The sequence below is a fragment of the Nicotiana tomentosiformis genome, chromosome 3 (genome assembly GCF_000390325.3).
Source record: "Nicotiana tomentosiformis chromosome 3, ASM39032v3, whole genome shotgun sequence".
NCBI lineage: Eukaryota > Viridiplantae > Streptophyta > Magnoliopsida > Solanales > Solanaceae > Nicotiana > Nicotiana tomentosiformis.
The window spans coordinates 36,688,638-36,712,969 of record NC_090814.1 but is presented as its reverse complement, the minus strand read 5'-3'; positions in this window follow the sequence as shown (position 1 = coordinate 36,712,969).

The window sequence follows — 24,332 nt, the reverse complement described above, 5'->3', positions numbered from 1 at the left end:
TCATTATCCTAGCTTAAGCTTTCCTTCTTAATTTAGTAGATGAGAGCAATTTATTTTGGGTGAATTAGAAAGGTTATCTCTAACCTTTAGGTGTGGGCCCCACTAGGATGACTAAACCACCAATATTTCTTCATTTGCCACCTTATAAGATGGACTTTAAGAGTCATAAGTTGGCTGCCACGTTAATGCTTATCCAAAGCCTTAATTAATCACCCACTAATTTTTAATTAACTTGTTAATTCCCTCATTAACCAATAATTAACCAATTATCCACATAATTAAAAATTATCTCAAATTACTTAAAATACTACTCACTTTTAACACACTTTATGTACTCTATTATCATGGTCATGTGGTACCTTGTATGGCACCGGTCCATAAATACCGGGTATTATAGCTCGGATCATTTTTTTTATCCCAAATCGACAACCTTCAACGAAACTCATTTTCTTTGATTCGTTTATCTTTAACCTTCACGGCACTTACTTATCCCCTGTTATAAATAGCATAAATGCTTATAACCTAAAAAATAATCTCATCCCCGAGTCTATGTCGATTAAATTACAACGAAACTTTAACGTACGAAAACGCGATATGTAACATCCTTCCCCCCTTAGAAACATTCGTCCTCGAATGTTTATCTCCCTGGGAACTATATAAATTTTGGCAGAGTCGCCTTTGTAATAGTACTACTATCAATCCTTTAAGTAGAAAACTCAATAATTCAATGCCACATATTGCCATAATCATCAATCACTACAACGACCTCACACGACTAGTGAAAATAATTAACACAAGAATCTATACTCGTACCTTAAGGCTATGATGTCTCAGTCAGATCATTCTCTGGAAGAGAAAATAAGTGAGGATACCTAGACTTCATGTCTTCTTCGGCTTCCCAAGTCATTTCTTCCACATTATTGTTTCTCCAAAGTGCTTTCATCGAAGCTACGTCTTTAGTCCTCAATCTCTGAACCTGTCTATCTAGTATAGCAATGGGAGTTTCCTCATATAATAGCTGTTCTGTGACCTGAACATCGTCAACTAACACAACTCTGGAAGGATCTCCGATGCATTTACGGAGCATAGACACATGAAAGACTGGATGTACAGATTCCAAGTCAGAAGGCAAGTCTAACTCATATGCTACCTGGCCTACCTTGCGTATGATATTATATGGTCCAATGTACTAAGGGCTAAGTTTTCCTTTCTTTCTAAACCTCATAACGCCTTTCATCGGTGATACTTTTAGGAATACCCAATGTAAGGACCCATAAAAATTTTAACCATAAACTCGGGATTTTTGTGGTGCCAAGTTAGATTCATGCGTTATTATAGTAGAAATTCTTCGCGGCGAGCTTGCGAGCCATGGTTCGGAATTTTTGGATTGGACAGTACACTACGTACTTAGAGGAAAATGTTTTGCAGAAGAACGAAATTGTAAACTGCATGTACTTTTGTAAACTTAACTATGGCGTAAGGAATGTAATGAAAAATGAACTAGCAACGTTTATATATATATATATATATATATATATATATATATATATATATATATATATATCTGATCTCTCCCTTGTTTAACAAATGGTGACGCGTTCCCTTTTCGGATTATAAATGAGTCGGGTAGGAAAGGTCTAATAGGCTTACTCGATCGGGTTTACTCGGTTGAGCACCGGTCGCGCTCCCCTAGGTTGGGGCGTGACACCCAATTGGCTCCACGTACCTTATCCTTGTTTATTATCAAACCTATCACGGGCCATTACGGGCCACATCCATATATATAAGTAACAATATTAGGACTTAACTCGCATAACTAATTCAGAAAAAGGTTTATATAGATACATAGGGGCCGACAAGGCCGTAGACATGTCATACCCAAAACTATACACACGATATTGTCTGCAAAATCTCTAAGAAAACATAACTATAATATATATAAGTCGGGACAGGGCTCCCTACGTCTCATAAAACAACCTAACATATTCAGAACCCTGACATGGTAACACTCCAAGAAGAAGTGGAGCTCACCAACCAAAAGCTGACATCTGGAGGAAGTCTACAGTAGAGGGTCCTCGCCTCGCCCTATACGAGAGCCTCGATCAGACACACTTAGAAGCAGAATCTTCATATCCTTATCAGCTACCTTCCTCCTCTTGGCCTGAATAATAGCCTCTTACTCTGCATATCACATAATATACACAGACAAACCTTGATTGGCAGACTCCCAAGACTGTGGACTATCTGGAACCTCAGAAGAAGTGGTGTCTATAAATATGCTGACATAGTTTTGAGCCTAAGGGGAACCCAGTTATGCCAATCCGTGCACCACTCCCCTTATACCCTGATCAACGGGCCCTTATAAAGAAACTAAGGGTCTTGGTAAGATCAGAACTCCTTTCACCCCATCTGTTGCCGGCTAGATTGAAACTGCTCGAACGGATGACTCATATGGATCCTCTGAAGGATACTCCTTAATAGAACCCATGATCTCCGATGGGTCTGATTCCATAGTGTAACTTATATCTCCTTCTAACACTTTTGTTACCTTCTGACCCGTGCTAGCAGCTTGCACCTGTCGACTAGTAGTAACAGGCATCACTAAAAATATAAATAAGGTAAAGATTAGGAGTGGATGCTTACGACTCAGTTCTATCGCACAATCTGAATTAGAAAGAAAAGTAACCATCCTAAATATCCCGTAGCCTCCTTTTTATAAGTGTGGTGCATAACACACCCATCAACAAGACTCTACGAGACACGGTCTGTAGAAAACCCTAGGACAGAACTACTCTGATACCACTTTTGTCACGACCCAAACTGATGGGCCATGACGAGTGCCCAAGTCCTACCTGTCGAACATCCTTAAGCATGCGTCTAAGATATAAACATGAACAACATCTACTGAATTACGAGAATAACATGCGTGAGAGAAACCTGTCCAAAATACATATATACATATACGTGCGGAATACGGAGGGCGAGCCAACAAGGATGCTATAGACAACTATATATCCAACTATACATATTGTCTACAGACCTCTATTAGAATATACAACTGTACAAGGACGGGACTAGGCCCCGTCATACCCATATATGTGTACAACCATATCATTCTAAAATCAAAAGCAGCTCCGGATCAAGTGGAGCACACTAACTCTCGCTGATCAAGGATCTTAAGAAGGGGGACCGTCAGCTTGTCTACCTGCACCTGCGGGCATAAAACGTAGGCCCCGGGAAATAGGGCGTCTGTACGAATAATGTACTGAGTATGTAAGGCATGAAAATCAGTACATTAAAGACATAGATGAAATATGGAATAAAGAACTCCTCCTGTAAGTCTAAATAACTTTGTAAATCCTCAAACATTTATAATGTCATGCACATGCATATAAATGTCATGTCATGCATAGGTATAGGTGTACATAACATCATCAAGCCTTTGAGGGCATCCCATCATATCATCTCGGCCACTATGGGTAAAATCATCAACATATACCAGTTGATCAGGTGGTGTTGTATATATAACGTTGTAACCTTTACCCATATCCCATATACATATAATATACGCATATATAACGCCATATGGTCATGGGTCAATGTACATGTATAAATGAATGAAATGCATAAAAAATATATGTTAATAAGATTAATATACCTTTCGGATAAACTATATCAACTACGTATTATTCTAAAACTCATGAACAGAAGATATAATAATATGTCACATGGGGAATCAAGAACATAGACACCCCTAGTACTTCTATGAATAGAGTCACTTATGAAAGTTGTGCATTTGCTCGTTTTGTTTGTATCATTTGGATCATGCCAAAAAGAAAGAAGGGATAGCCTTAACATGCCTATATCGATTATCTTGACAATCCTTCTAACACACGCCAATCGCGATGAAACACATAACGGCGAGATCGAAATAGGGAACAATTCATATGATATTCTTGAGAAAAATTGCACTGTACTCCCTTAGAATCACAAATCCCATGTTGCTATAGTATTAAATGGTCTTCGTATGAAATGTTTGAAACAAATACGTTGCTATTGCAATTCATTATCCTTGCTGAAGCTTTCCTTCTTAATTTAGTAGATGAGAGCAATTTATTTTGGGTGAATTAGAAAGGTTATCTCTAACCTTTTGGTGTGGGCCCCACTAGGATGAGTAAACCACCAATCTTTCTTCATGTGCCACCTTATAACATGGACTTTAAAAGTCATAAGTTGGCTGCCACGTTAAGGCTTATCTAAAGCCTTAATTAATCACCAACTAATTCTTAATTAACTTGTTAATTCTTCCATTAACGAATAATTAACTAATTATTCATATAATTAAGAACTATCTCAAATTACTTAAAATACTACTCACTTTTAACACACTTTATGTACCCTATTATCATGGTCATGTGGTACCTTGTATGGCACTAGTCCATAAATACCGGGTATTATAGCTCAGACTATTTTTTTATCCCAAATCGACAACCTTCAACGAAACTCATTTTCTTTCATTCGTTTACCTTTAACCTTTACGCCACTTACTTATCCCCTGTTATAAATTGAATTAATGCTTATAACCTCAAAAATAATCTCATCCCCGAGTCTATGTCGATTAGTTTACGATGAAGCTTTAACGTACGAAAACGCGAGATGTAACAGATTTGAGCCAGATGCACTAAAGAATATGTAGTCACCACCGGAATGAAATGTACCGACTTGGTCAAGCTATCCACAATAACCCACACTGCGTCAAATTTTTTCGAAGTCCGCGGTAGCCCAACAACGAAATCCATGGTAATACGCTCCCATTTTCACTCGAGAATCTCAAGTCCCTGAAGCAAACTACCCCGTCTCTGGTGTTAGTACTTCACCTGTTGACAGTTCAAGCATTGAGCCACAAGCTTTACTATATATTTCTTCATTCTTCTCAACCAATCGTACTGTCTCAATTCCTAATACATCTTAGTGGCATTCGGATGAATAGAATACCGCATATTGTGGGCCTCCTCAAGGATCAACTCACGCAACCCATCCACATTTGGCACACACATCCGGCCCTGCATCCATTGTTGATACCCAATTTTTTTCTCATATTTTTTTAAATGTCATATATAATTTAAATATCATTCCTACACCATCACCAATTTACAAAGAGTAATACAAGTATTTTTTATAATTTTTTTAAAGCTTTAAAATTAATTTTCTTGCGTTTAAATTATTTGAATATTTATTAATTACCTTTCAAATTATTTTGTGATAACGTAATCATACAAATTTATTATTTACACCGACATACATGTTTTAAAATATTTTTACTTCATTTCACATAATTATATTTGTATTTTTGAGCTATTTACATAATTTTACAATAATAACCTATATTCTACAAATAATTGCATTTATTATGCCAAAGTAGCATTTTATATTTTTTTAATAATGTTGAGTTATTATTATCAAATATTTTTACAACATAAATATTATTTTTACCATTTATTAAATATTTTGATAATTTATTTTTAATTAATTTTAGAGGGTTTCAAGAGCTGGCTCAAAACAAGCAAATTATTCGGACCAAATTTGGCCCAATTCATTAGCCCAACACCCCCAGCCCAATCCAAACGACCCCCGTGACCAACCCGGTCGCGACCAGTTTAAACCACTTTCCTTATATCCCTCCCCTCTAACCCTAAAGACACATTCCTCACTTCAGCCGCCCCTAAACGCTCTCCTCTCCCACTAAACCCTAGCCCTCTCACTCCAAATCCTAGCCTATACCCAAGAGAATATGGAGATCTTCCATATTTCCTTTTCTTTTTCTGTACTCACGACGTTTCTTTCCCGCTTTCTTGATATTACTCGTTTGGTACTGAGTTATTTATGGAAGCTCATCAACGGGCATTGGTTCGACCTCGATTCTGTATTATTGCCATGTGCTTGACTTGATACACTCACTAACAGGACCTATGGGTCCGATTCAATGAAACTTTTACTATTTTTTGTTCTTCGTTTTAAACTATGGTTTGCCAGATTCCTCCTAAATTAATTCTAATCGATTTTGCATGCTATTCTATCCTTATTTATGTTTAATCAACTGTTTTTACTTGTTTGGGTACTTAATTTTGTTGCTATATAAACCCCTCCCCAATTTTCCCTTTGGACAGACTGGAATCACCTTAATAACTATTCTCTCAAACTCTCAATCACTCGATACTATTCTGAATCTATTGTTCTTGGCCGGCTGAAAGCCAAGGACACCTGAATTCGATTGCATAACCTCTCTCAGAGTGAGCACTGCCCGGGGTACATCTGAGACCCTTGGGAACTATGACACACTGAGAATATTAGGGTTTCTGCCATTCTCTCTTTGCTACTGATTAGCAAGTGCTACTGGCACTAAGTTTTCTACCTTATTTTATCTTTAGTTCTGCAAGCTGGTAAGTACTGAGACCCTCGTAATTTAATTTTTTCTTGTGTTCATGCTTTGTATGCTCATGTCATTTAGGCCTTTGTGAAGCAATATGCTATTGTTCTCCTCTGTTGGTATTCTTGTTTCCTTTTGAATTAATTCTGTGCCTTTGTGTTTTTGTAGCATTTGAACCTGTTTGAACTTTAAGTTTCGATGCATGCCTTTTATATGTAGGTAGTTTTAATGATTCTAACTATTCTGATTACCTATTGACTGTTATTAGACGCTTCTCATGCCTTGCCTTGGGTTCTTATACTGAAACTCTTAGGGGGTCATCTCCTTGCTTGAAGGAATTACTTTATGCTAAGTCTTTTATGTTTAATCAACTGTTTCTTTACAAATGACCATGACCATGTGAATTCCATGTTACAATATTGTCTTAATGTCCAGCTGAACATGTTTTTCTGTTATTTGCAATTCTGGTGATTGTACTCCTCGACTTGTTAATCATGTACCATTTAGCACTGCCTAACCCCTCTAGGGTAGATTTCAATGTTTAGCTTCTTCTCTTATGTATAGTCAACTAGCATGAATCCTAGTGTCTGCTTGCCCTGTGCCTAGAATTGATGTATGCTTTTAGTCTTTTATTTAACATGAGCTTTCAAGGTCTTTGTGCCATGATCTATGCTCAGTATGTTAAGCCTCATGATTCAATTAAGTGATATGTCTACCAGACTATGCCCACTAATATGTTGTTATGTTGTCACACTCTCATTAGGTTCTCATGTTAAAGCCTCCACGTTAAGACCGTAGTTCACTTGCTATTGTCAATAACACTTCTAGATTCTCATGTTCAAACCCGTGACTAAAGCTTTTAGGATAATCCTAGACCATGTTTTTTCTTGTTTGTTTGAAATAGTCTACTAGCCTACGATGGTTAATCTTATTGCTCTTATTCTCTGTTATGGAATGACAAGCATAAAACTGGCCTTATATGTGTCTTGAATACTTTCCAACTTAGCATGATCTTGTTTATATACCTAGATTAGAGTTGCTACTAGTTACATTTTAAGAACTAAGTGTTTAGGTTATTTTATGAGTATTGTGTCACTTGCATAGCTTAATTTAGCATCCGTTTGGGTAAGTAAGTTATTCATTAGACTTGGAAATAGGCCATGTTTATTGTCGGACCTAGGGCACTAGATTCATGTGCACTCTGATTGACTTGTGAGTCTGTGGTTTGGGCCTGCTATTTGTCCAGAGAGTAAGACTACTGAAGGCCTGGGATATCCCTGGTTTAATTTTGTGTTGGGCCTATAATTGCTTTAGTGGTCTTGTATTCATTTCAACCTATGTTTTGTCATTTTCCAGTTGGTATTATTTCATTCTTGGGCCTGTAATAATTTGTAAACAAACAATTGGGATACTAGTGAAATTGGGAAAATAAGTATATTCTAATATTTGCATTGAAAGGATAGAAAGCCTGCCTATAGGGTCTATGTGTTATGTTTGGTTGTCTCGTACAACATGCCTTGTTCGGATCCCTAATTTTAGGGAAAATAAATTAGGCAAAAACTTTTAACGAAAAAATCGCAAAGAAATAGGCATGCGGAAACATAAAGGAGTTTTTTTAACAAAAAATAAGAAAAATATAAACAGATCTTTAAAAGACCTAAACCCTAACTTTAGGGTAAATAAAAATAGAAAAAACATGTCAGAGATTCGTACCCCAAAGAGATGAAAAATGGACATGGACGAGAAAAAGGGAAGGTTTGAATCATATTTGGTCCAAAATGAGGGAAATTGGCTTGCCATGTTAGGCAAGCTACTAGGTTATACCATAATCGAGTAGCCAGTAGCGAGACAAGGTGAATAAGGTAAGAAAATCATCAATCGATTCCATATCTAGTTGGAATCGAAGAAAGATTAGGGGGGATTAAGGTGACAGTGCCTAGGGTTTCAGAGGAGAAGAGGGGAGTGGGATTTGAGGGCGGCGGTTTAGAGATAATGGGGGTTAGGGTTAGGGAATAGGTTAATTAAAAAGGGGGGGGGGGGAAGGGACGATGGTCGTTGATCTCGAGAGATCAACGGCTGAGATAAAAATTAGATGGGGCGGGTCGTTTAGAAACGGGTTGCGATCGGGTATTAGTCATGAGTCGTTTGGCTTTGGGCTGGGGTATTTGGGTTAGGTATTAGGTAATTGGGCTGGGTAATTGGGTTGGTTTGGGTAGCTTAGGTCCGAAAATGATTAAGGAAAAGGGGCTATTATTTAAATACACAATTAAATTAGTAAATAATTCATAAAAAATGATACATAAATAGTAAAAATATTATTTGTGCATTAAATGGTCAATAACAATTATTTAACACTATAAAAATATAAAAATTTATTTTTTGCATAAATAAAGTAATTATAAGTATATATGGGCTATTATTGCAAAATATGCAATTTTAGCCTGTAAAATGCAAATGTAATTATAACAAATGCACCAAAAATATTTAAAACCTAATATGGATATAAATAATGAAGTTATATGATAAAATTATCATGAAATAATTTGTGATGCAATTAATGAGTATTTATATAATAAAAATATAGGAATAAATTGATTTAAAAACCTTTTAAAATCATGGAAAATTAGGAAAAATGTTTGGATGTGTTTATAAATCAAATGATAATGCATATGTGTTATTTTGAAAGTATATATGTATATTTAAAAAATATGAGGGAAATATTGGGTATCAACAGCTGCCACTCTTTACCCGGGAAGGATAAAAGAGTTGTCGGGTAAAGAAATGATGACCGATTTTGACCGAATGGGCTGATTTGAAAGATATAGGCCGCAATCTGGCTTTTGAGCTGCCTACATATCCCTGGTTTTACAGGAATCAGGCCATGTGTAGTTCTGGATCCAATGGTGGAACGAGCCGGTGGAGTTATTTGTAAGAGCGGACAAAATATTCCGGGTGGGATCAATTGGTGTTTGAAAACGGTTATGGACACTTGAGTAGACATCAAATGAGACTGGGTAACGGATGATGATCGATTACGTTTGAAATAATTGGAGGATATGAGTATTGAGTGGGAACTGGAGCGAAGATTGCTCCCGTTAGGATAACGGTTACCTTCCAGATCACCTGCAAACTCCAAACACAATATGTGCATATATATTTTGTAAATGATGCAAATTACCTTTGGACCATGAAGATTGTCTTTGGACGGTGAGGATAACATCCTTAGACCATGATGTCCCGGGCCATGAATTGTGCGGTAAAGGATTCGCAGGCCATGAAATGAGGTTCTCGGGCTATTAAAATCGTGCCTCTGAACCATGATGCCTTTGAATAATGATGTTCAAGATTGAGAGATCCTTAGGCCATGACATGGTGTCTTCTGGCTATGAGGATGATGCCTTCAGACTATGACGCCTTTGGACAAGTTGGCTATATATCAGCCCATGAGATGGTGCCAGAGATAATAACAAGACCGAGCTTAGACAATGCTTAGTCTCGTGCCGGGAAGGCAATGCTTAGTCTTATGCGAATAAAGAGGCAGGATTTGAGACAATGCTTAGTTGCATGGAGGTAGAAGGCAATGCTTAGACTTATGCAAATAGAGAGGCAGAGCTTAGCCTCGTGCAGGATTCGAGACAGTTCTTAGTCTCATACAGGTAGAAGGCAATGCTTAGCCTTATGCAGATAGAAAGGCAGAGCTTAGCCTCATGCAAGATTTTGAGACAGTGCTTAGGAGAAGGCAATGCTTAGCCTTATCCAAATAGAGAGGCAGGGCTTAGCCTCATGCAAGATTCGAGACAGTGCTTAGTCTCATGTAGGGAGAAGGAAATGCTTAGCCTTATGCAGATAAAGAGGCAGGGCTTAGCCTCATGTAGGATTTGAGACAATGCTTAGTCTCATGCAGGGAGAAGGCAATGCTTAGCCTTATGCAAATAGAGAGGCAGGTCTTAGCCTCATGCAAGATTCGAGACGGTGCTTAGTCTCATGTAGGGAGAAGACAATGCTTAGCCTTATACAAATAGAGAGGCAGGGCTTAGCCTAATGCAAGATTTTGAGACAGTGCTTAGTCTCATGCAAATGGAAGGCAGTGCTTAGCCTTATGCAGATAGAGAGGCAGGGCTTAGCCTCATGCAAGATTTTGAGACAGTGCTAGTCGCATGCAGGGAGAAGGCAATGCTTAGCCTTATGCAAATAGAGAGGCATGGCTTAGCCTCATGTAGGATTCGAGACTGTGCTTAGTCTCATACAGAGAGAAGGCAATGCTTAGCCTTATGCAAATAGAGAGGCAGGGCTTAGCCTCATACAGAGAGAAGGCAATGCTTAGCCTTATGCAAGTAGAGAGGCAGGGCTTAGCCTTATGCAAGTGGACGAGTAGTAAGTAAGAGCGAAGTATTTCTTAGCTGGAGATATATTTGTGTCCGGCGGTTCTGTTGTTATGACGATACTTGTGGTTATGACCTATTCCTACATCCAAAGAAAAATTGTGAGTTTTGAGGGGGAGGTTGGATCGTGCCTTTGTCTGCTTGCTTTGCTCCGCTCTGCCCGAGGATCCTGTTCAAGTCACCATGGGTAGCATTTGGCTAAAAATAAATTTTTCGAAAAATATGCATGTATAGTTTTTCAAAACATAACAATATGCATATTAAGAAATTAGTTAGATGAACTAGTAACTGTGACGTTATCAAAGACATTGCAACCTCCTTGCCATAGAATTTTGAGGGTTCTCCTCAAAATTCTACCCCAGGTATCTAAACGAACTTCTGGTTGTTCTGCATGCAGTGTCGTTGGCTGAACTTTCTTCGGAATTTTGAGGGTCCTCCTCAAAATTTTGCCCCAGTTTCTTATTGTGAGGAAAATGGAAATTTTATTGAATTGTGACCGAACCCATAGGGCTGCCTACGTATCCCTTCTTAAACGGGAATCAGGTCAAGCGTAGTTCAATATTACATCATATAAAGAAATGCAAATAGTTTACACATAGTATCTTTTGACTGCATCTGATTTGATGGGCTTTGGCCAAATTTCTCCGTCCATCCAAATATGATGATAACCCGCGAAGCAATCAACAAAGGACTGGAGCTCATGCTTGGCACAGTTGTCAATCAGTATGTTTATATTCGGTAGTGGAAAATTATCTTTGGGACTTGCTCTGTTTAAATCCCGATAGTCGACACACACCCTGACTTTCCCGTCTTTCTTTGGAACTGGCACAATGTTGGCTAACCAAGTTGGATATTCAACTACCCTGAGGACTTTGGCTTTAATTTGCTTGGTGACTTCCTCCTTGATTTTCAGGCTTATGTCTGGTTTGAACTTTCTGAGTTTCTGCTTTACTGGTGGACACATTGTATTGGTAGGCAACTTGTGAGCCACTATGGATGTGCTCAATCCGGTCATATCGTCATACGACCATGCGAAAATGTCCTCAACTCTCTCAGGAAAAGAGTGTACTCTTCCTTCTCTGACGGTGACAAGTGGATGCTTATGCGAGTTTCTTTGACGGTTTCAGAATCCCCCAAGTTGTCTCGTCCAGGTTGGACTTAGGTTTGTTCTCAAATTTTTCAACTTCTCTGATGATTTCCTCAGGTATCACATCTTCTTCTTCTATCTCTTCCGAATCACTATCCTTATGTTGCGTTGTCTCATTACATATCACAGTCTTTGGTTCATCAATGTAAGAAATTGTAATGTTGTAGAGGAAAAATATGAAAGATAATGATAATAAAACATCACATTATTGATAAATGCTGAAATGTTAAACAAAATAGTGTTTAAATGACTTCAAACAATGTTTTCCAAAACAAAATACTGAAAGAAAGATGTTTTTTAAACAAAATGCTTAAAAGAATTATTTTCAAATAACACTAGCAGCCATGCTACCCCAGGACTCGTCTGGCCCTGGATGTTGTGGCGGTCCAATTCCTGAGAACTACTCCCCTCTCTACTGTCTGGATGATAAGCCCTTCTTCCTCCTCCTCCTCCTCAACTATCACATTGCAGTCCATATCTTCGTCTTCCAAGAACAGGTTCCTTAGACCAGCTAAAGCTTCCTCTTCTTCAGATCCCCATATTGTATCGGCCTGATGAAAGGATTGGCTCAAATGCGATACTGGTTGCTCTAAAGGGTAATAGGGACCACGCCATGGCGGCGCCCAATCATCATATTCTTGCCAGGTATACTGATATCCAAGCCCAAAAGTTGTACCATGACGTTTCAGCTGTATTGGCTTGGTAATGCCTTGGAGTTTCTTCCCGAGTCCTTTGCCGGGTTCATACCCTGACCATGCTAGTATGATTTCTATCTTGCTGCTCCACCACTTGTCCTTCTCTATTGTGTTGACGCGCTCGATGCGGTGATAAGTCTCCCTACCCAACTTCCTTCTATTCTCCACGACCGGGACGGTTTGGTTGGTATAAATGGGATTACTCCCATCTCCATGAATGATCACTTCCTGATGATTCCATTCGAATTTCATGGCTTGGTGCAAAGTAGATGCCACGGCCCCGGCGGCATGTATCCAAGGTCGTCCCAACAGCAGGTTGTATGAGCAGATATGTCTAGTACTTGAAACTCAACATCAAACCAGGTCGGACCCATCTGTAAGCATAGATTGGTCTCCCCAATTGTGTCTCTTTGTGACCCATCGAACGCCTTCACATTCATAGTCCCTGCTCGTATTTCATGCAAACCTTTACCCAACTTTTTCAGAGTTGTCAGCGGATAGATATTGAGGTTGGACCCTCCGTCTATCAAAACCCTGGCAACAAATTTGTCCTCGCATTGTATCGTGATTTGCAGTGCCCTGTTGTGGCTTAATCCCTCTGGTGGCAACTCATCTTCATGAAAGGTGATTTTGTCGCTCTCCAGTACTTGCCCCCCCCCCCCATGTTGGCCATCTCCCCACTGGTGATATTGTTAGGCACGTAAGCTTCATTTAATACCTTAATCAAGGAATTCCTATGCGCCTCAGAATTTTGCAGCAACGATAGGATGGATATCTGAGCAGGAGTTTTGTTCAGATGATCCACCACAGAATATTCCCTTGCTTGTACCTTTCTCCAAAGATCATCCGGGCCGGTTTCAATAATGGGTTGTTTGGCAGCAGCTTCTTTACTCGTTCCTCCCAAATTATCAGCTGTATAGATTCTACCGGTTCTTGTCATCCCTTGTGCCGCACCAAATTCTTCTATTTTTGCTTTTCCTTTTCACCTGGCTTCGGCAACATAATCCCAAGGTACGACATTGGAATTAAAGGGCGGTGTGGATGCTACCGTCACAGTGAAGGGTGCGGTTATTTCTACTTCAAATGGAGCAGGTGCAGATGCAGGTGTTGTTACTTCAATTTCGAACGGAATTGGTACGGCTACCTCAACTTCGACTGGTGGCTGTATCTGTACCAAAATAGGAGTGAGTGTGACTGCAGGTTTCTTAGGATCATCACCTTCCCGAATAAGCCCAATTGAGCCTTCAGGCTCCCATTCTTCATCAGTCTCTATCACATTTACTCCTTCACCCCTATGGTCCGGAAGAGGGTTGTTGTTGACGTTGGGTGTGGCTTCCTTTGCTTGTATGACCTTGGTATCAATCAATGTCTGAATTTTGTCTTTCAGAGTGCGGCATTCATCGATGGTATGTCCTTTCATGCCAGAATGGTATGCACATGTTATGTTTGGATTGACCCATTGGGAGGAGTTTTCCATGGCAACAACGGGAATAGGAGTAACATATCCGGCAGCTTTCAATCTTTCGTATAATTGATCGATGGGTTCAGCAATAGGGGTGTATTGTCTGGGTGGCCTGCGACCAAAGTTGGGTCTGGGTTTGTGATAGCTTTTGCGGGCTGGCGGTGAGTGATAATAGGTTGGCTGGGTGTTATAAGTGTGGTAGGCAGTAGCGGGTTGTGGATATCTATGAGGTGAAGGTTGATATGTGGGTGGAGGAGTTTGGTATATTAGTGGAGATTTTGGACCTTGGGCTACCATCACTGCCCCTATTTCTTTCTTCTTTGATATACCCCCTGACTGTAATGCTTTGTTCGTAGCCTGCAATGCCTCAAAATTGGTCACCATCCCTCTTTTGATTCCTTCTTCAATCCTTTCCCCTAGCTTGATGATGTCAGAGAATTTATGATTCTCGATAACCATTAACCTTTCATAGTATTGTGGATCCTGGGCCCGGACAAAGAATTTGTTCATATGTTCTTCTTCCAATGCCGGCCTAACCTTTGCAGCTTCTGACCTCCATCGAGTAGCATACTCGAGAAAAATCTCCGTTGGTTTCTTCTTGAGGTTCTGTATGTAGAAGATGTCCGGTGCATTCTCTGTATTAAACCTGAATCGGTCTATGAAGTCCGATGCCATGCTTACCTAATTAACCCACTTCTTGGGATTTTGACTAATGTACCAAGATAGGGCATCTCCAGTAAAACTTCTCATGAACAGCTTCATGCGAATCCTTTCATCCTTCCCAACTCCTACTAGCTTGTCACAGTATATTCTTAGATGCACCTTTGGGTCACTCGTGCCGTCAAACATCTCGAACTTAGGAGGTTTGTAACCCTCCGGGAGTTTTACATCTGGCTGAATACACATATCTTCATAATTCAAACCTTCAATACCTTTACCTCCTTCGACACCCTGGACTCGGCTTGTGAGCTTCTTGAATTCTTCTACCATATTCTTGATGAGCAAGTCCTTCTCAGCGAATTCTGGTGTGTATGGGGTTGGTTGAGTGAAGTGAGGTAAGGTTTCTACGTATATGGGGTTGTTTTAGTGGATACCGGGGGTTTGAGTGTAGTGGTGGTCATTGGTTGAATTTTGCGGGTCGAGAATAGGTTGTGGAGTATTTTGAGGAGTATGGTAGGTAGTGGTTTGCGGATACTGAGTCAGGAGATATTGGTGTTGAGGAGGGGTTGGTACTGGCGGAGGGTTAGGATTTTGGGGAGGTGTTGCGTATTGATGGGGTGCAGGAGGATTTTGTGGACGATGGTTCGGTCTGTTTTGAGGAGGTACTGGGTTCTGGGTATTTTGCTGGTTAATATGTGGGACGTTTAGGGTGAGGGAGAGGTTTGCCAAGTTGTGGACCTGCTCAAGTTCCCCTTCCAACTCTAGTATTTTCTGCTCTAGTCGGAGGAACAAATCATTCTGTGTCGGAGTACTCCGACCGTCTAAAGTTTCAACATTCTCTACGTGCGCAACATTTTCTTTCTGGATACCACTCATATCATCTATCTTAGCCTTTCCCTTACTTTTTGGATCACTTAGAGGAGGAGAAGGTGGAGGGCCTCTGAATCTGGTATGGTATGCTGATAATGCCAGTATGTGCGAACCAACCTTAGGGGATGGGAATAATCAAAAATAAAAAAACAAAAGGTCAACAAGTCAGCAAGGGGTTTTGAAAAGATATTTGCAGTATTTAAACACGTATTGCGGAAGTATAAATTTATATCCTAATTTGGGAACCTCGTTGTGCCCGAGTTAGGCCTAATGACACGTAGATTTGGAGAAATATAGTGCTGATAATTGCCTCATTTCATTAATGTAATAAATAAGACGAACCTTTAAAACGACAATAAATAAATGAGTCACTGATGGCATTTGCCTTATTACATTTGATATCTAAAACGACTCTAGAAAAGCAAATAATCCTAATCTACTTGGTCCCAGAGGGACCTTCTCCAGGCTTGGCCTTCTTGGTCCCATCAATCAGATTTCCCAGGTCGCGCATGTCCAGCAACAGATATGCCCTTGCTAGGTGTCCTCCTTCATTGCCCTCTGCATTCTGACAGTCTACGACCCTTTTCCTCATCTTCCTCTCCAGTTCCATTAGACCCTGCTCCAAATATTCCAACCTTTCCGTCGACTTTGTAGCCATTTCCCTCCACTCGTTAATTGACTCCATGTCTATCTTGTGTTGTTCCAAATGCCTGGCCTCAGACTCAAGGAATCTTTTGTGTAACCTCTTATACTTCACCTGCACTTCAGCAGCTTCATCTATGACCCTGTTTCCACTACCGACCCCTGGCTCGACTATTCCTGCTATGTTATTATCCAACCACGATAGGTAGAAGTACACATGACCTGCGTGGTATCGATCTGGCTTAATGGTATCCTTTTTCACAATAATCTTCAAATGCCACATGTGTTGGGCCTCACATTTGTATGGAATGGCATCATCTTGAAAATCTGCCTTGTAATGACTCATTTTGGAGACTCGCGGTATGACTTTTTTCTCCTATCTTGTCTCATGACTCTGATAGGAACATAGGGATATATGCCCCTTAACCCAATCAGCACCAAATACGGAACATCCCTAGATCTGATGATGAACTCGCTAGTGGGGAACCACTCGAACATCTAATGGACCTTGTCCTCGGTCAGATTGCTGAAAGAGTGTACCCAATTTGTAGCATTCTCCGGTTGTGCAAACCTATCTGGGATGAAGGTCATTCTTTTCGGATGATGGAAATCTATGTGGTCATTCCATAGTCTTCGTGGAAATTCCTGATGGTACTGGCCTCTTTGAAGATGCTCCAACAACCAAATCTGCAGCAGCAGATTGCAACCCTCAAAATGTCTGAACCCCTTCTTGCAACGAGCCAGAGCTCGGTACATTTCTGCTACGATCATTGGGACAATAGTGTATGTTTGTCCCTCAATTCCTTCCATTAAAGCTTTGGTTACCATAGCCAACCTAGTGTGAATCCTGTCTCCTTGGATTGGAAACACTATCATACCTAGAAAACAGACGGTGAACACAAAACCCGACGATGAGTCCAACCTAGGAAAGTGATGGAGAATTCATCATGAAAAATACGATAGGATTTGCTGTGTCCATATCGTTCGTAGAGGAAGTCGAAAGGTATGTAGTACTTCTTCAGGCAGACTAAATCATCATTCTTTCTCAGACCCATCATTTTCAGAAACCCCCTAGGAGTGCGATTTTCTGGCACCAACAAACCAGGACTATCCCAGGGCAACCCAGCGAATCCTCCTATTTCCTCTAGGAGGGGAGTCATTTCTACATTGACAAAACGGAATACGGCCCATTCTCTATCCCAGAACATGGTAGCGGCCTCGATCAGCATCTTATTTGGCTGGATGTCTAACAAGGAGGGTAAATTTTCGAGAACCCTCTTCACATGATTTTTATCGCTTGGCGAAAGGTTTTCCCACCAATCTAGCAATAAAGGTGGTATGTTTCGGATCATGCCGAACCTGGGGACTTCGTGCCTCATTTTGCTGAAAAATAAACAAAGTTAGACCCTTTCCCCCTCCGGGTTCTACTACTTACATATTAACAATTAGCAGATCGGTATGTTTTCTCCAAATAATGCACATATCGTGATTGTGCCTGTTGGGATTATGGAAATCCCGATGGGCTTTGGACAAGGCTTTCCTTAAAGGGTTATTATGCGGACAACATACGAACCCCTGCTAAGTTTAAGCATGATGGATGTACATTCATTATTAGAGTAAGGTGTTTCTATAGGAGTCTAGACCGGTACCTTCAAGCGGACAACTTGAGAGGGAAAGGCACGGAACCGTTGACTGCACCGCTGATCGACTAGTTTTACCACAAATAAGCCTTTTCAAATTCAAAAAGGGTAATATAGGAAGAGCGCAGACACTCATCAAGTGCCGCTATGGTATTGATTACACACGAGTGGAATATGATGCCGAGCATGTATTTATGCAAAAGGAAAATAACACGTTGTCAAGTATTTTTCATGATGAAAACGATAAAATGCGGCATTTAATAATTGTAAAGACAGGAAATAAAGAAAAAGAAGAAGAAAGGAGTTAGTTCTCATAACGAAAAAGCGATAAAACGGGAAAGACATGGCAAAAGAAGGAATTTAGTGAGCATAATTGAGATAATAGCGGAGGAAATGCATGTTGCAACCAAATTAAATGAAAGATAGCAAGTAAGTTCAGATAAAAGAAATTGGGAAAGGGGTGTGCATGTTGCAATGACAAGGGTAAATGGGAGCGGGATGTTCAAGTATTAGCAGAATAATAAGGACACGCTTATCAAGAAATACTTATTCACAGACCAAGTTCGTTAAGGTAAGAGCCTAAGGATATCCCCAGCAGAGTCGCCATGCTGTCGCGCCCCCTTTTTCTCGCGAAATCGGGTTTCGACATTTGACAACTCCTTTTGAGAAGGGAAAGGAATTGGTTATTGAGAGTCGCCACCTAGGGCATTAGGGCACCTATTGCAAATGACTCAGATTATACTAGTTTTCATCATCAGAGATCGGGTAAGGGCTCAAATTACCTCAAGGAGAAGGTGTTAGGCGCCCCTCGAGATCCACAACGGTGGGTCCCGACCGAACTTAACTTATGTGAATTAGTCTAAATAAAGAAAGCGAAGGAATTATTTAATAGGGATGGGGGGTCCTAAGATTTTTAGCCTATAGGATAACCCCGTGCAACATAAATAATACTTCGTAACTCCCCCAAGACGGGGGTGTTACTCATATTATTCAGCGGGCACAGACTATCATCTCCTGCTACCCAATTACTATCTTTAAGTTATATTACCTAAAGCGCTCTAATCAATTCTTACTCGTGTCCTACGCGTGCACTACCCATCCCTTACCTATGGTCCTGGAGGAATTGAGATCTCTATTTTTGGATGGTTCTAGACTCAACTTAGGTTGCTCAAAATTGTAAAACTAAGTGACACATAAAACATATTGGACTTTTTCATACAAAAGCAGATAAAGGCTAATTTTGGCCTCCACACATTAAGCAACAAATGCACGCAGACAGGTTGGCATGTCAACAGTTTTGCCAGTTAAGGATATTGGATCCTATAGACATGATTTCTACGTGATTCTGGATTTTAAAACAAGAGGACAGTTTATGCAAAGTATCTCTAGGTAATTCTGTAATGTAAACGTGCTGACAGTAATTCCTAAGTGATTCTGTAATTGCCTATTGATTTCAATTAAAGCGTTTGAACCTATAGGCAGGTTATCTATGTGATTTAATCGACAGTTGAAAATAGAAAAGCTCAGAATTATTACTTACTCCTATAGGGATGCTTTATAGTGGTAATTAACAAGGCATTAGACAAATTCCATTTTTGTATTGGCACAAATGATAGTTATCCCTATGAGCATGAGTTCTACCTTTAGCGATTGAGACTGCTTATTAATTTCTGAAGACATGCATATTAACTAGGCGACTGTGAAAATTGATTAAGGCTTATAGACATGATTTTTAAGCAAACAGATGTGAGTATGCTGTAATTTAAACTAGATTATTGCATTTCCTATAGGCATGGTTTCTAATCGTCTGATGTAAAGTAAACAAGATATTCACAGAATTTGTTCGAGCCAAAATGAAATCCCTATAGGCAGGTTTTCTAACATGCGTGGCAGACTTAAACATTTAGACAGATTTTAGCACACAATTTTTGGGCATAAAATAAAACCTATGGGCATGTTATCTAACATAATAGTAGCAGAAAACCTAAAGGCATGTTATCTAACATAATAGTAGCAGAAAACCTAAAGGCATGTTATATATCCACATAATATCAAATAAACCCATGTCCCAATTTTATTATCACCCCCAATTGTTATTACAAATAATTATTACAGACCGAAATCAATTGAATAAATTACAGAGTAGTAAACTATAGGAAGCCTTCAGCAGGCCTAAAACAACATCTGGATGGGCCAGGCCTTTCAATTCACAACTTCTCCAAAAGCCAGTGTTCATAGAACCACAAGGTGATTGACTCACTTCTGTTTTATAGCACAAGCATACCGAGCCCAGTCCTTTAGTGTGTCAGAGTTCCCAAGGGTTTCATGAATCCCGGGCAGTGCTCACACTAGAGTAAAAAGATCATAATCAGTTTGAGGGAAAATTATGGACCAAATCCTGGTGTGTCAGAGTTCACGAGGGTCTCATAGGAACCCTGAGTAGTGCTCACACCAAGAAGGCCAAGGACAGTACTCAAATTAGTTTAGCAAAGATTTTTGGGATTTAAGAGAGTACAGGGCAGGATTTGGAGTCAGGCTTAGGGGTGGAGTCACACACAGAACAGAGATAAATATTTTGAAACCAATAAGTTGGAAACTGACAAGTTTGAAATTTTAACAAAGGATCAAAACATACTTCACACAGACAGTGAAGGATTCAGATTAGGATAAGTTATACAGAGTAAATTCACTAAGTCAAATAACATACTAGTGATTAGTAATAGCTAATAGCATAGTGAGCACAGAATAACATGCTAACAGAATAGATTTAGGGGTACTTGATAAACTGGTTTTAGGGAATGATATTAAACACACTTAAGGACAGCATTGAGGGCACATAATTAAACAGGTTTCATTGGTTAGAATTAAACAAGTCTAATATAAATAGAGAAATGAGTCTAATAACAGTAGCATATTGAGCAATTAAAATGACAGAGAAGTGTAAGTGACTTACTAATTCAGATATAACAGAAAAGGTTAAGCAATGAGGCAATGATCATCAATAGCAGCAAGTGACAATGCAGATTCCTGGCCTTGGCTTCCTGCCGGCCAGGAAAAACAGAATATAGTAGTATAGAGTATAGAGTGTAGTAGTGAAAGTAGTTTCGAGTTCTTAGTCTTGTTTTATTTTTAAGAGAAAAGAGGGAAGGGGTATAAATAGCATTAGACTAGGGTGCATAAATATGAAAATAATCAATCAACTTATTCAAGGGAAAACTTAGAATTATTAAGGCAAGTCAAGAAGAATGCGTATAACAACAATCAAATAAGTCTGGGAATCAAAGATTCTTAGGTTTAGGGTAACAACTAAGGCAAGTAGTCATAGACAGAGTCGGTAAGAAAAATAAAATAAGAATCGAAACCCTAATTTTAGGGGTAAGTAAAATTAATCGAAATAATCAAAGGAAAATCAAAATGATATGCACATAGACAAATATAGAAAAACATTGAAGAAAAAATGTTAACAAAAATAAGAACCATAACAGATCTGAACCCTAATTTTAGGGAAAATAAAACCGATTCAGCAATATCACGAAAATAGAATGCACATAGACAGATATACGGGAATGTTAAGAAGACACTTAGCCAAAATAGAACTAGAACAGATCTTAAAAAAATCTGAGCCCTAATTTTAGGGCAAATAAATTAGGCAAAAACTTTTAACGAAAAAATCGCAAAGAAATAGGCATGCGAAAACATAAAGGATTTTTTTTAACAAAAAATAAGAAAAATATAAACAGATCTTTAAAAGATCTAAACCCTAACTTTAGGGTAAATAAAAATAGAGAAAAACTCTTAGAGATTCGTACCCCAAAGAGATGAAAAATGGACATGGACAAGAAAAGGGGAAGGTTCGAACTATATTTGATCCGAAATGAGGGAAATCGGCTTGCCATGTTAGGCAAGCTACTAGGTTATACCATAATCGAGTAGCCAGTAGCGAGACAAGGTGAATAAGGTAAGAAAATCATCAATCGATTCCATATCTGGTTGGAATCGAAGAAAGATTAGGGGGATTAAGGTGACGATGCCTAGGGTTTCAGAGGAGAAGAGAGGAGTGGGGTTTGAGGGCGGCGGTTTAGAGATAATGGGGGTTAGGGTTAGGGAATAGATTAAAAAGGGGGGGAAGGGACGATGGCCGTTGATCTCGAGAGATCAACGGCTGAGATAAAAATTAGATGTGGCGCGTCGTTTAGAAACGGGTTGCGACCGGGTATTAGTCATGGGTCGTTTGGCTTTGGGCTGGAGTATTTGGGTTAGGTATTAGGTAATTGGGCTGGGTCATTGGGTTGGTTTGGGTAGCTTAGGTCCGAAAATGATTAAGGAAAAGGGGCTATTATTTAAATACCCAATTAAATTAGTAAATAATTCGTAAAAAATGATAAATAAATAGTAAAAATATTATTTGTGCATAAAACGGTCAATAATAATTATTTAACACTATAAAAATATAAAAAGTTATTTTTTGCATAAATAAAATAATTATAAGTATATATGGGCTACTATTGCAAAATATGCAATTTTAGCCTTTAAAATGCAAATGTAATTATAACAAATGCATCAAAAATATTTAAAACCTAATATGGTTTTAAATGATGAAGTTATATGATAAAATCATCATGAAATAATTTGTGATGCAATTAATGAGTATTTATATAATAAAAATGTTGGAATAAATTTATTTAAAAACCTTTTAAAATTAGGAAAAAATAGGAAAAATGTTTGTATGTGTTTATAAATCAAATGATGATGCATATGTGCTATTTTGAAATTATATATGTATTTTTAAAAAATATGAGGAAAAAATTGGGTATCAACAACCCCCCTTTTCCCTTACACGCTTGCTAAAGGATTGAGTAATTAAGTATAAAACGACGCAGTTGTAATCCTTAGTGATCTTTAAATCTGTACCAATTATTCATATAGTTTATTTTTCCTTACCCCGGTTTATGCTATAATGAGACTTTTAACTTTCATATCCTTCCTTATCTATGTGCTTGCCTAGTAATCCACATAGTTTAAAATTCGGCTAGGACCCACAATTCTAAACCTCGAAGAGTACCTAACATCTTCTCTTTGAGGTAATTTGATCCCTTACCCAATCTTTGGTGGCATTGACTAGTTAAACAAAGTTATTTGCAAATAGGTGCCCTAACGCACCTCAAAAATCGTTAGGTGGAGACTTTTCTCTCTTAACACCCATCTAAAAGAGTCATCACACGTCGGAGCCCGCTTTTACGAGAAAACGGGATGTGACAACATGGAGACTCTACTGGGGATTTACACTTAGGCTCTTACCATAATAAACTTGACTTATGTGGATTACTTTCTTTGTTACATGCACATCCCTTCCCTTATTCAGCTTTATTTGTTTAAATTTGCTATGGCATGCACGTTCTTTTCCTTATTCTCCTTTGTTTGACATCCTCTCCATTTCTTTTCATCTTGACTGCTACATTATCCCTATTTCCATACCTGCTTCATTACGTTCTCGCACATTTTCATGAGCCAAACTGACTTCTTTCTTTTGTCTTTCTTTCTTTTCTCTTCTTTTCATGTTCACTTTTGCTATATTATTTCCTGCTTTTTACATGCAAACACTTGGAAATGTGTTATTATTTCTGCATAAAGCATGCTCCACATTATACTCCACTGGTGCCAATTATCAACATAGCGGCGCTTGATGAGTGTCCACGCTTTCCTAAAAATCACCGTTTAAATCAGAAAGGCTTATTTGCGGTAGACTAGTCGATCAACGGTGCAATCAACGCTTCCGTGCCTTTCCCTATAAAGTTGTCCACTTGGGAGTACCAGTCTAGACCATTCTAGAAACCCTACTCCGACTTGAAATGTACATGCATCATGCTAAACTTAGTATGGTTTCGAGCGTTATTAACGTAATAACTTGCTAAGATTAACCATGTCCGAAGTCCGACGGGATTTGCAAAATCCCAATAGACACTATCATATTATGTGCATTACTTGGAGAAAATGTGCCAACATGTCGATCATTATTGCGTAATAGTCATATGTGGAGGAGGAAAGGGCTAACCTTTGTTTATCTGCAGAAAATGAAGCATGAAATCCCCAGGTTCGAAATGGTTCAAAACATCCCACCTTTGTTACTTGACTGGTGAAAAGACCTTGCGCCTTGCGACAAAAATCATATGAGAAGAGTACTTGGTGACCTGCCATCCTTGCTAAACATTCAACCAAACAGGGAAGTGATTGAGGCTGCTACCATGATTTGGGACGATAAAAGAGTTGTTTTCCGATTTGGCAAGATAGAAATGACTACTCTCCTACAAGAAATAGGGGGCTTCGCCAATTTGCCATGGGATAGTCCGGGATTACTGTTACCAGAGAATCGCACTCCCCGTGGTTTTCTGAAAAATGTTGGGTTTTAA